This window comes from Tamandua tetradactyla, chromosome 2 (assembly GCF_023851605.1).
Source record: "Tamandua tetradactyla isolate mTamTet1 chromosome 2, mTamTet1.pri, whole genome shotgun sequence".
NCBI lineage: Eukaryota > Metazoa > Chordata > Mammalia > Pilosa > Myrmecophagidae > Tamandua > Tamandua tetradactyla.
The window spans coordinates 68,545,285-68,559,453 of record NC_135328.1 but is presented as its reverse complement, the minus strand read 5'-3'; positions in this window follow the sequence as shown (position 1 = coordinate 68,559,453).

Sequence of the window (14,169 nt, the reverse complement as noted above, 5' to 3'; positions counted from 1 at the left end):
TCCGGCATAGCAGGCAAGCACTTTGCCCGCTGAGCCACCACGGCCCGCCCCCAACACATTTTTTTTTGTGTGTGAGATATGTATGAACAGAACTGTTGCCAGTCTGGACTAAAAGGGACAGAAAAGTGATGGGTTGAAGGAAACATGACTTAAAATGTAGAACCATGAGAGGCCAAGGTCTAGAGCCAGGAAATCTTGGGCCAGGAGAGCAGACCCACCCATGTATGTGGGGAGGTTGAGTTTGCCCTGGAGTTCATAGAAGGTGGGCTTCCCCCTGCCATTGTTCAAGAAAAGTGTTACCATTGTAGGACTCTCAGATGCCTGGGGAATTGAGGGGAACTTGGCTGCCCCATTGTTCAGGAGCAATGCTGCCACCTCAGACCTCAGAGAGGGTGGAGCACATTCCACAGGGATTGGGAAGACCTGACTCCATTGTTCTGAAGGGATTGAGCAGGTGCCCCAGAGATGGCAGAGAGTCTGGGTTCCACCTAGGTGCTTGAGGAGGATGGGGCCAAGGAAAAGGTGGTCTCCCCAGTGCTCCCCAATGTTGCAAACCTCACATCAGTGTTTGGAGAGAGCAGGGCTAATGCATAAGCCCTTGGAAAGGGTGAGAATGCCACTCTCTCAAGCCCTGAGGATGAAATGTCATTCTATAAATGACTCTCAGACTTTGAAATCTAATGGAGCTTGCCTTTGCAGACTTTTGGAAATGTTTGGTTCTGGTGACCCTTGTTTTCTTTCCAATTTCTCCCTATGGGAATGGAAGCATTTATCCTATAACTGTCCCTCCTTTGTATATTGACAACAGATAACTTGTTCTGGATTTCACAGGTCCACAGTCAGACAAAAATTTTGCCTTAGGAGAGGCCATGCCTGTAGCTGATACTGATGGGATTTTGTATTCAGTCTGACTTTTTACTGTATTTGCATTGTTACTGAAATGGTTTAAAGCTTTTGTGATATTGTGATGGAATAAATGTATTTTATATATGGAAAGAACAAGTCTTTTTGAGACCCAGGGGTTGGAATGTGCTGGTTTGAAACTATTACGTAACCCAGAAAAGCCATGTTCCTATAATCAATCTTGTGGGGCCAGACCTATAGTGGGTGGGAATTTTGATTAGGTAGTTTCCATGGAGATGTGCCCACCAAATTTAAGATGGGTCTTAATCCTTTTACTGGAGTCCTTTTGAAGAGAAAAAAAGGCAGAAAACAGAGAAAGAGCTCAGAGCTGACACGGAAGCAGAAGGATGGAACCAAGTGAAGGACACACAGAGAACGAAAATGTCCCAGCAGAAGCCAGAAGGATACACATGACCTGAGAGAGCCATTTTGGAAACCAACTGTTTTAGTTTGCTAAAGTTGCCAGAATGCAAGGCACCAGAGACGGATCAGCTTTTAATAAGGGAATTTATTTAGTTAAAATATTTATAGTTCTTCAGAGGAAAGGCAGCTAGCTCTCATCTGAGGCTCTCTGTTACATGGAAGGTACATGGTGACATCTGCTGGCCTTCTCTCCTATCTTCTGGGTTCCATCAGTCTTCCCAAGAGAGATTTCTTTCTGTATCTCTTATGTCTGGGCTGAGCTGAAAATACTGAGATGAGGTATGCTGAGCTGCTGAGCTCTCTTCTGACCTCTCTCTTTTAAGCCTCCAGCTAATGAAAGTAAACCTCACTCACTGTGGAAGGCACCCCCCCAACCCCCGCCAGCCAACCACAAATGCAATCAGCCATAGATGAAATTCACATACTGATGACTTAAGTTCACAGGAACAGAACAATGGGGCATCATCATCTGGCCACGTTGATACCTGAACCTAACTACCACACCAACTCAGGTGAGAAGGGCCAGCAGATGTCACCATGTGCCTTCCCATGTGACAGAGAAATCCTGCATGCTTGAGTGAAGGTATCCTCTTGTTGATGTCTTAATTTGGGCATTTTCATGGACTCAGAACTGTAAATTTGTAACCTAAAAATCCCCTTTGTAAAGCCTATCCATTTCTAGCATATTGCATTCTGGCAGCATTAATAAACTGAAACAGTCCTCAAATTTTATCATGTTCTCGAAGGAATCCATGATCCCAAAGAGTTTAATCACTATCTTATACATATACTGACAGTGAGCTTGTAGCCAATTCAAACCTTGAGTTTTTCCTCTATACTGCTCTTAACTATCTTCCCTCATCTTGTGTAACTTTTTCTAAACCTACCTTTAACCTAGTATATTTATGATTCCTGAATTTCATCTCACTAGTTTCATCAGTTTCATGGCTATTTTTTTTCTTTGTATCCTGTTATTTGATATATTTGCTAGTTACTTAAATAATTTGAACAGCATTCTGTCTTCATCTTTATCTAAATCACTGCTGAAAATGAGGGCTGACCTGGGGGAGGGTAATGCTCACGAAAACAATTTTCAAAGCCTATGTCTATTTTGTATTTATATTTCTCCTCAGATTGTGCGGAGTTTCTCTCAGGAGTGGACAGAGGTAATTCTGGATGTATTCTGTTGTTGTCAACAAGAAACAGCCTTGCTGCATCTGCTTCCAGATTCCTGAGAGTTCACTCTTCATACTCTTTAAATGAAGCTTTGTCTTAGTATGGCATTTACCCTTGGCATTCTGAAATTCTTTTCTTTTAGTTCATTATAGTTCAGTAGGCACTTCTGTCAAAGGCCTTCTAGTTAATTTAGAGTTGTGTTCTTCCTGTAGCTCTTTTGAAGAACATCCCATCTTCCTTGCTTTCTGAGAAAATCGACCTATATCACCTCTTAGGTCACAGAAAGGAGACATACCATAATTAATTCCTTTCTACCTTTCAGATTATTTCAAAAGCAAACATAACTCTGGCATTGTGTGGGGAGATTCAAATCTTCCTGTTCATTTTCCAACAAATTTGCAATATGGATGGTTTGTGATTTGAAAGTATTATGTACCCTAGAAAAGCCAAGTTTTAATCCTAATCAGATTTGGTGGGGGCAGCCATTTCTTTAAATCTCGATTTAATATTTCAGGACAGAAATTTTTTGTTAGATTTCTCCACAGCAGCGTAGCACACCCAATTGCAGGTGTGACCTTTTGATTAGATGGAGATGTGACTCTGTCCATTCAAGGTGGGTCTTAATTAGTTCACTGGAATCCTTTAAAAGAGGAAACATTTGGAGAGAGAGCCAGAACCTACAAAGAGAGTTGACGCAGATGCTCAGAGAACAGTTGCTTCAGAGCTGACACAGAAACGGATGTTATGAGGTGCTTGGAGCCCAGCAGATGTTGCCACATGACTTCCCATGAGATGTTAAGAAAGCCAAAACCTGGAGAGAGCCAAGGGAAGTCAAGAGATGAAACCCAGACCTGGAGAAGCAAATTGAGAAACCCCCACGGGAACAGAGGCTGAAAGCAATGGAACCCAGGAGCAAGGGACCACCAAATGCCAACCATGTGCCTTTCCAGCTGACAGAGATGTACCTGAAGGCATCAGACTTTCTTGTCTGAAAATAACTCTTTGCTGGTGCCTTACTTGGGACATTTTCATGGCCTTTGAACCGTAAACTTGTAACTAATTAAATCCCCTTTTAGAAGATGTTCTATTTCTGGTATATTGCATTCTGGCAGCTTAACAAACTAATACAGGCCACACCTAGTGACATTAAGAGATCCTTCAAGTACTTATATTTTCACGTTCTGAAGAAAACCAAATTATCACTAACCTTAGATTTTTTGGCAAGCTTTAGATAGGTTTCTTTTCTCCTCCCTTGTGATCAATAAATAATCTACATCTTGTGTAATTTTTTATCTTTTAGGCCTCCTAACTATGTTTTGAAATCCCTGATCTTTCTTATTGTCAACAGGTAGAATTTTCCCCCTATATTCAAAATTTATAGCTTTAATTTTACCCCATCTTTCAAAATGATGTTTTCTCATGAAGGACTCCATCTGCTAATTGATTATGATTCCACCATTGAATCTTTCCTGTTGGAACTTCTCTAATAGCATTTTAAACCAATTATTTTCCAGTTCTGTGAGAATCATGTCATGTTTTTGTCATTACTTTGAAAATATGTAAGCTGGCAAATGGTTCCCTTTAACTTTTAATAACCTTCAGTGTCAACTCAACTGCGCAAACAAGAAAGTGCTGAAGTGGCTCCATAACAACCACCAATTTGCTCATCCTTTTCTAACTTGCATGACACTTGGCACCTTGGCCTTTATGCTGGAGAATTATAAGGGAGATGTTTTAAATGTTGCAGTTTCTAATCTATTTTCATTATATAATGGGAAAAAGAACTAGGCTTGAGTTTGATTCTCAGCTAGATCACTTGCTGGCTTTCTGACCTTGGGCAAGTCACTTTACTTCTGCAATCCTCATTATCCCCACTTAAAAGGTTAACAATGCCTTCCTTGCCACTGCACAGGGAATATTATTAGGAAAGAATGAGAAACTTTGTGAATGCACTTGTAAATCACACAGAACTCTGTAAAATCCAAGGTACTGTACACTTGTAAATCACACAGAACTTGTAAAATCCAAGGTACTCTGTATTCAGGGAAAATGGATATAAGAATTGTGTTATCCAGTCATTCTTATTCATTCTTTTTTTTTTTGCATAGGCAGGCACCAGGAATTGAACCTAGGTCTCTGGCGTTCTTATTCATTCTTTTTTTTGGCATGGTCAGGCACCAGGAATTGAACCCAGGTCTCCGGCATTGCAGGCGAGAACTTATTCTTAACACAGTTCTTTTAGTTTCTATAATTCAAGCTTTTTTTTTTTGCTAGGAATGACATTTTACTTTTTTATTTTCTGAAAAACTGTGAATAAAATACAAAACCAAGGGATGTGGGGTCATAGGCAGGGTAGCTGTGCCTTTGTAATTAAAGCTTTTTCAATTCCTGTTCCCACTCAAAAGTCTTAGTGCCATGACCCATTTCCTTTTATCTGACTCTTTCTCCCTCAGTTCTCTAGTGCTGGTCACTACTGTAAGTTCCACTTGGCATTTTGTTAGTACTCAGGCCAAACAGTGCTCCAGCCCTGCCTAGGTTCTCCTGGTGAACAGAATCCTAGATGTGGTGAATGGCGTGACTTGGCTTAGATTCTTCACCTCTCCTTGAATCTACTCTTTGCCTTGACTCTGGGTTTGACCCTATGACTTACTTTGCCCCATGAGACATTAGCAAATATGATGGGAGCAGAGCCTTGAAAAGTGTTTGTGGCTGGGCTTGCTCTCTCACTCCTGTGCCTTTATTATTGCCATATGAACAGGTCCAGGCTAGACTGCTAATCTCAGGAGGAGGATGAGGGACATCCTGGGATTAATTAATTTACAAGCTTAGATTGTGGCGTATTCTCAGACACCCCAGTAGCGTATTCTCAGACACCCCAGTAGAGGCCAGCCTAGATCAGTCAACAGCCAACTGACCCCAGATATATAAGCGATCCTAGCCAGGATTAGAAGAGCCACCTACCTGAAGCCCAGGTGGCCACCAAAATGTTAAAGAATCTTTATAATTTTCAGGCACTGAAGTTTTGTGGTGATTTTGTTTGTTACACATTGCAATTATAGCAATAGAAAGCAGATACACCACATATGAGGACTGTGATGATTTGAGGCTTTATAATCATATTCTTAAAGTTAATCCATTTCTATGGGTGTAAACCTATTATAAGTAGGACGTTTTGATTAGATTATTTCAGTTGAGGTGTGCCCCAAGTGGGTCTTAATCCTTTTACTGGAGTTCTTTGTGAGAGATGAAATACAGAGAAGCTGAGAGAGAAAACCCAGAGAAGCTGAGAGAGGAAAGCCAGAGAAGCTGAGAGAGGAAGCCACTTTAGCTAGAAGCTGAAAGCAAAGAAATCAGAGAGAAGAAAAGAAATGTCATGTGCTGGTCTTTCAGGAGAAAGCATCACCTGTTGATGCCTTGATTTGGACAGCTTCACAGTCTCAGAAATCTAAGCTTGTAAATTAATTAATTCCCATTGTAAAAGCCAAACCATTTCTGGTATATTGCATTTTGGCAACTTTAGCCAACCAAAACAAGGACCATCTCAGTTCCTGGCTTACAAGAACAGTAGTCTCAGTGAGAATGATCCTGAAAAGTACCGTGAGAAGTAAAACTGAAGTTTAATAACTAGCAGAGGCTTAGGGAAGCAATACCGAAATGATATTAGACATATTTTAAAATGCACAGATTCTTTGGCATGAAAAGCCTTCTTTGGTGGATACCCCATCTCTTGAATCACTTTCAATGGTTAATGAGAAATGGTGTGACATGGTGATTTGCTGAGGCAGATCCTCATTAAGTGTTATGCTATTCTGGATGTACTACTTTTAAACATTTTGAACCAGGCTTTTGGGTTTGAAATTTAAGGTCTTTTTACTTCTATTTTCTCTCCTTTCATTTCTAGCAAGTGGCAACAAAATGCTTGGGTAACTGCCAGGTCTCTTCACAAAATATCATAGTACTTTAGGACATATTTGTCCAGACAGGTTCTATCCGTATATTAATAAGTTAAAATATCTGATTTTTTCTGTCCAGACTTCTAAGACCTACAACAACATGGGAGACCAGTACCCGATTATTAGGTTAGTGGAAAGATAATATATAAACTGTTAATCGATATTCATCTAACTCCACTGACTTTTAATGCTATGACCTTTCCCTGTTATGCCAGAAGATAAGTGAAGCTGGTATTCCACATGGGAAGGAAGGACAAAGAGGAGTAGAAGTTGTCAAGAGGACAGAGAAACAAATATCAACTCCTGGCTTTTGTAGTCAAGAACCTATACCTTAGCAATGATGTCCCCAGCACTCTTCCTTCTACCCTTATGTGTAACCTGGAAGTTTTATTGTTTCTTTGCCTCTTACTTGTTCATCATTTCACACTTGGCCCAAAATGAGGACTTGACCCTAAAACAGGTATGTATTTCTTTTTATTGGATTTCATCTTGTTTCCCCTCTCTTCAGTTGGGAGCATCTTTATCTAACGAAGGAAGGAGGACAGAGAGGAGAGACCAAGGGGATGTAGTTCTGGATGCTTCCTCACTGTGTAAGCACATGAGTTAGAATCAACTCCAGAGAGAAGAGGGAAAGGGGGAAATCCATATGTTTGAGTTTAATACTGAAATAACTAAGAAATTACTGAGGGTTTTATATTTACTTGGAAGTGACTGAATTCAATTTTCTGTCAGGGAGTGTGGGGAGCCTGAGATAGAAATTAAGATCTGCTGTAAAGAAAAAGCTATACTTTTGCAGATCTAAGTTTGTGGCTTTGCAAATCATGTACCTCGTACTTATGGGGACTGAACTGAATAGAATTTTAAAAGCATGGGGCTCTATGATTTCACATAGAAACAGAAAGCCATGCTACTTTACAACTGTGGTTGGTGAGAGATTACTGCATCCCCTATCCAGTTACCCTGCTGGGCTCTTCTGAACCTGAACATGACCCTGCTAAGCTGCCCTTACAGGGCCAGCCTCTGTTGCTCAGGGTCTTCTATTTTTTTACTGCAATTTTATGGAGATATATTCACACACCATGTAATTCATCCAAAGTATACAATCAGTGGCTCACAGTATCATCATATAGTTATACATTTATCACCATAGTCAATTTTATAACATTTTAATTACTCCCCCCAAAAATAAAAATTAAAATAAAAAAACAACACCCCAAACATACCACACTCCTTATTTCCCTTATTATTTGTTTATTTTCGTATTTATTTTCTTACTTTTTATACTGGATAAAGGGAGTGTCAGTCACAAGGTTTTGTCAATTATAGAGTCACACCATGTGCCGGTTTGAAACTGTCATGTACCCCAGAAAAAACATGTTCTTTAATCTTCACTCAATATTGCTGGGTGGGATCTTTTTGATTGTTTCCATGAAAATGTGACCCACCAATTATGGGTGGTAACTTTTGATTAGTTGGTTTCCATGGAGATATATCTCTGCCCATTCAAGGTGGAGTTAATTACAGAGTTCTTTAAAAGGGAAACATTTGGAAGAAGCTTTCAGATCTTCCCTTCTAACTATTCTAATATATTTCTTTCCCCCCTTTTGAGAGCCATGAGAAGGAAAACACCCCTGAGGAAGCGTTTGAAATGAAGAGAGAAAGCTAGCAGACATTGCCATGTGCCTTCCCAGCTGAGAGAGAAACCCCTAATTTCATTGGCCCTTTCTTTGGAGTTAAGGTATCTTTATCTGGATGCCTTAGATTGGACATTTTTACAGCCTTAACTTGCAACTTAATAAATTCCCCTTTTTAAAAGCCATTCCATTTCTGGTATATTTGCATTCCAGCAGCCTTAACAAACTAAAAGACGTGTCAAAATCTATATAGTTATACAGTCATCACCAAGAGTCAAGGCTACTGGATTGCAGTTTAACAGTTTCAGATCTTTCCTTCTAACTATTCTAATATATTTCTTTCCCCCCTTTTGTTCAAGAAGGCTTTCTCAATCTCATGGTGCTAGGGCCAGGAGTCATGTCCCAGTTGCCAGAGAGACTTATACCTGTAGGCGTCATGACCCACATAAGGGGGGAGGGTAGTGAGTGTATTTGCAGAGTTGGCTTAGAGAGAAGTGGTCAGGCACTCCTATTAGCCCCTGGCTTACTGTGGTGGGTTGGTCTCCACTCCAGCCAGGTAAAGCTGCTTCAGGGATAAAACACTGGGATCAAGCCACTTCGCTCAGTGATCATGAGCATGCTCAATGACATGTATTCAACAGCTTATAATATTGGGCGATAATGTTGGGTGTGTCAGTTTCTTTCATTGGGTAGTACCTCCTTGTTGACTTCCTTGTTAGGATCTTGGAAAAAAAATATCTAAAGTATTTATATGAGATTAAGATACCCAGAAAGGGCCAGATTAATGCATCATTCATATTATGCTAGACATTTGATAAAATGCTTGTTAGAAAAAAGTTTCAAATGTTGTTAGGTTAACTGGTTAAATAATTTTTTAAAGGACAAGAATGTGGCAAAAAGAAAAATAGTATGCCCAGAGTGTTGTAAAAATCCCTAAAGAAGTTGAAACACGAGAAAACAATTGCCTAAGCAAATAATTAAGGGTCTTCATTAAATCCATTAAGCAACTTCATGAGGAACATGCATATTTGACAGATGAGAGAGCTGAAATTCAGGGAACAACTTCTCCAGTATTATGTAACTAGTAGAATAATACAACTGGGTTTTGTACCCAGATCTGTATGACTATCAATTCTATGCTGTTTGTACTTTAGCACTTTTCAATTTAGACTTTATGGAACCTTGTTTAGATTCCTTCTTCATGCTTATTGTTGTTTCAAATGGGGGCGATTGCTTTATGTAGACTTAGATGAATATTTTCAAAGACTTTACTTCCTTTTTCTTGGGTGAACTGTGGTTTAGTTGAGGCAGCTTTGAGTGCTGGCATCAGGAAACAAAGTTTCACTTAGGTTTGCCTAAGTCAGTGGTTCTGAGCCTTGGCTGTACATTAGGATCCTTTGGGAGCTTTTAAACCACACCAATACCTGGGACGCAACTCAGTGCAATTAAATTAGAATCCTGAGAGGTTGGAGCTGGACATTGTTTTTTTTTTTAAAGCATCCTGGATGCTTCTAATGTGAAGCCAGGGCTGAGAACCAGTGGCTGAAGTTTACAATTCAGCACATTGATAATTATCCTAATAGGATAAAGCAATTAGCACAGGTGCTAAGTCAACATGCTAAGCAGTCTGTGGATACTGAAACAAGTAATCATCAGTAGGAGTTTAAATAAAAGAACTCTAATCACTTATTAAGAATGACTACTGAGATCTGTAACTCAGGATGTTATTCTGGAACTTGAGAAATTACTTAGCTCTCAGTTACAGTATCAGCAATGAACTTTCATGTTATTTCAGATTTTAGAACTGAGAAGAGGGAAAATAAATGATGAAACTCTGTTGGGACTGACATTTTGGAATTTTTCCATGTTTTTATATTCATGGTGCAAAGTATTGGATCAGGGATGAGATGTCTGTATACTAATAAATGTGCAATCCGACAAGTTTCAGGAGGTCTGGCTTGAGATGGGACGTGGTTTTGGTAAATACCTATCATGTCTGTGGCATGTGCTCAGTGCTGGGGTTTTAACAAAGGGGCCTATTCCTGCCTGAGAGGAATTTACACTCTCTCTTGAACGACATGTGTGACCCTGAAGTAATATGACTGAATCCACAAAATATACTTAAAGCTCAACTTATTTTAAATATATAACTTGTGGTTAAATGGGTATCACAATTAATCATGGTAGGACATTCTAAGTGCTAAATAAGTGTTACATGTCACAAATCATATCATATCGCTGTGAAAAAGAAAATTAGGTCAGCTCCCTAACAGACTGTCATCTCCTGCCTTGTCTTCCTTATCTGGGCCTCTACTGATTACCTGATCTTGTCAATGTTACCTTTTCAATATTACTAAATCTTTTTGTTTTCAATTTCTTTAATATTAACACCTGCCATTTCTCTCTTGGACCACAGAAGTAATCTTGTCCCTTAGCTTTACTGAATGCTAGTCACTCTCAAGCTGGGCAAACCACCAGATGGCTCCCCCATTGCCTGCTGGAAAGGTTTAAGACCCAAAGGGTGGCATATAGCACTACTTGTGCTGGTTTGAAACTGTTATGTACCACAGAAAAGCCATATCTTCTAATCTATTCTTATGGTGCAGACCTATTGTTGGGTGGGAACTTTTGATTAGTTTGTTTCCATGGAGATGTGACCATGCCCATTCAACATGACTCTTAATCCACTTACTGGAGTCCTTTAAGAGATCTCCTGGAGAGCTCAGAGAGGAAACACCCCAGAAGAACCAGAAGGACCCACAGGAGCTGAGAGTCACTTTGAAATCAACCCAGGAAAGAAGGGCCTGCAGATGTCGTCATGTGTCTTCCCATGTGACAGAGGAACCCAGACGCCATTGGCCTTTCTTTAGTGAAGGTATCCTCTTGTTGATGCCTTAATTTGGACATTTCCAAGGCCTTAGAATTGTAACTTGTAACTTAATAAATGCCCTTTGTGAAATCCAATCCATTTCTTACATATCACACCTGGCAGCTTTAGCAAACTGAACCACTCACTACTCTAGGTATGGCTCTTGGAGCAGCAGCATTTTCATTATCCTGCAGCTTGTTAGAAACAGAGAATCATGGAGGCCTCACCTCAAACCAATTGAACCAGAACTGTATTTTAGCAAGATCTCGAGATTATTTGTATATACATTAAGGTTTGAAAGCATCTGTCTGTCAAAGACCTCTTACGATCTGGATTCAGTTCAATTCTCGTCTTCTGATCTCTGGACATGTGGTGTTTCAGAAATACCAAACACACCTCACAGGAAATGTGCTTCTCAACATTGTACTCTTTGCAAATACCAGCTTGTGCTTTATAAAAATCTTTCTCCTGAGCAACTTCCTTTGTGAAGTTGTCCCTGCCATTCCCTGAACAGTTAATCCTGCCCTCTGACGACTTTCATTCCCTAATGAGTATTGAAATTGTTTATTTATGTGTTGTTTTCTTCCACCAGACAGTAAATCCCTGGAAGGCAAAGGTTGTGCATTTCTCACCTCATTATCCTTGGCATATTGTACAGGGTTGGACAACCATGGTGCTCAATTAGCACTTCAAATTTATTGCTCAGAATTTGGTCTAATAATAGCCTCTACCTGCAGGTGCAGTTCTGCTTCAACTTCTAGGACAGTCATGATGAAGGGGATTCTTAAATTATTCCCACTCCATATGTTGAAGTTTAGTAGTAATTTTCCTCAAAATAAAAATCACTGAGTATCCATATTTTCTCATGTGATAGCTCTCTGTGCCAACAGTGTCTTCATCTTGGTCAAGCCTTATGACATGGACATCTTGGTTTTTAGTTTTATAACTTGAAGTTGTAGCATGGCACTGATATCACACAGGAGAACAAGGAAATGACTAATCCATGGGCATCAGTCCACACAGCCATCTGCTCCTTCCCTGCTACTTTTGGATGCTGAAATCTTTTGCTGGGCTGCCTATAGTTTCGCCTGCCCAGGACCTCTCCTTCTTGCTTTTTCTAAGATAGTTTGCCTGTTGTGATAATTTCTTTTCCTTTTACTCCCTCCATGAACTAACTAAACTTTCCTAAGGATATGCCTACTGGGTTTAGCAAATAAAAATACAGGATGCCCAGTTAAATTTGAATTTTAAATGAACACAAATACTTTTTTATTACAAGTATGTCTCATGAAACATTTAGAACATATACTAAAAATGACATTTTATCTGGCAACCATCCCCAAGGGCTTAGTGTTTGAAAAACTCACTCCTTTATCTTCCTGGAGACAATGACGCAGAGCTGGTATTATGTGAAAGAGAAATGGGGAATACCCAGGGAAAATACTCTCAGGTTAAGCTTTCACAATATTGTCCAATCAGATTAATTGTGAGGAGTGTTTAAAATGCACTCGTTTCCAAACAAAAGCAAAGTCTTCAGTTGTATATAGAAACTTTGGATGTCTTTCATAGATAATTTTGTCTGTTATGACTTGGTTTGTATTTTCAGGGGAGCTGGTTTCAGTGCCACTGGGAGGCAGTAGAGAATGGTGGTTCAGAGCACAAGTTGTGGCATCGTCCCCTTGCATTCTAATCCTGGCTCAACCATCAACTGTGTAACGTTGGGTAGGTCACTTTCTTTTCTGGGCCTCAGAAAATGAGGCCTTATGTAAATAAGGATAATAATTGTGTCTATGAAACAGGGATTTTTGTGTGAACTAAATGAGTAATTCATGTCTTTGGCAGACACACGTAGACAATAAAAAGTTATCTGTCAACATTACTCCTCCTACTGCAATCCTTCAACTACCACCATGACTAAACTCCTACTACAGAATGGTTATCTCTAGTTAGTGTGCTGAGTACTTCCCCAGAAGCCTTGGCATTCCTTTTACATTAGACTACCAGTGCATTTGAGATGGATGGTGTGGTGGAGATGGGGACTCTGGACTTTTGTGTGTGATATGAATGTTGCCCCAAGTGAGTCAGAAAATCCTCCCACATGTTTTTGCCAGCCCAATTGATTGTAATAGACTTGAGCCGTTGTATAAAGTAAAGTCACATGACTTCATTCATATAATCCTGAGATCCGAGGAATAAGGATTTTTTCACATGTATCCAGGGGATCTATCAAAAGGAAACGTTGTTTTTGAAGTGGAATTATTTATTTATTTGCTTCTAAAGAAGTATTCTGAGAATAAGGTAGAAGAAATAAAAAGTGATAATCCTACAGCACTGTAATGGTATTACCCTTATTTTCCAAATAAATGTTTTAAGAGACATATGCTTTGACAAAGGAATATTTTTTTGTTTTAAATGCATGCTGGGGTGCAAGGGTGGTTCAGTGGTGGAATTCTCGCCTGCCATGCGGGAGACCCAGGTTTGATTCCTGGCCCATGCAGTTCCAAAAAAAAATCAACAAATGGTCCTGCAATAATGGGAAAACCACTTGGAAAAAAAGAATGAAATATGAACTCAACTGTACAGCATACAAATAAATAAATGGATGCTGTTATTAAAAAAAAGTATGCTGTGGAAACTAAAAAAAAGGCAAATAAATTCATGCTAAAATGTGTTCATTTGAATAGTTTTAAAATTAAAATTAACAGGTGACTTTTACTTATAATTTAAAAATGAAAACATACATGAAATTCTTGATGGTAATATAAAAAGAGGAAGTAAACAGAATAGATACGAATCCAAAGGTTATCATAAATTTTGTATATTAAACACAACAGATACAAATCCGAAGATTACCATAAATTCTATATATGGGCATAACCGCTGTACCTATTTATTGCTTATCTCTCTAGGGCCATTCCTGTCAGTTGTGGTTTCTGTAATTCCATTGTAGCCTGAAATGAAAACTGGAGATTAAAAGCACCAGATGTCCGTAATTAGTAGTGACAGGCCAACATTCAATATTCCTTTCCCTTCTTTTACATATTTCTGACACAGCTCTGAAATGCATTTTAATAATGTAGGCAACTATTGACTTTAGACCAAATTTTAGCCTCTTTGGAACAATAGATACATAAATACAACATGATTTTTTGGGCAACCAACTTTTGGGAATAACTGAAGAGCAGACAGTTCAAGGTCTTCGGTGCTGCCA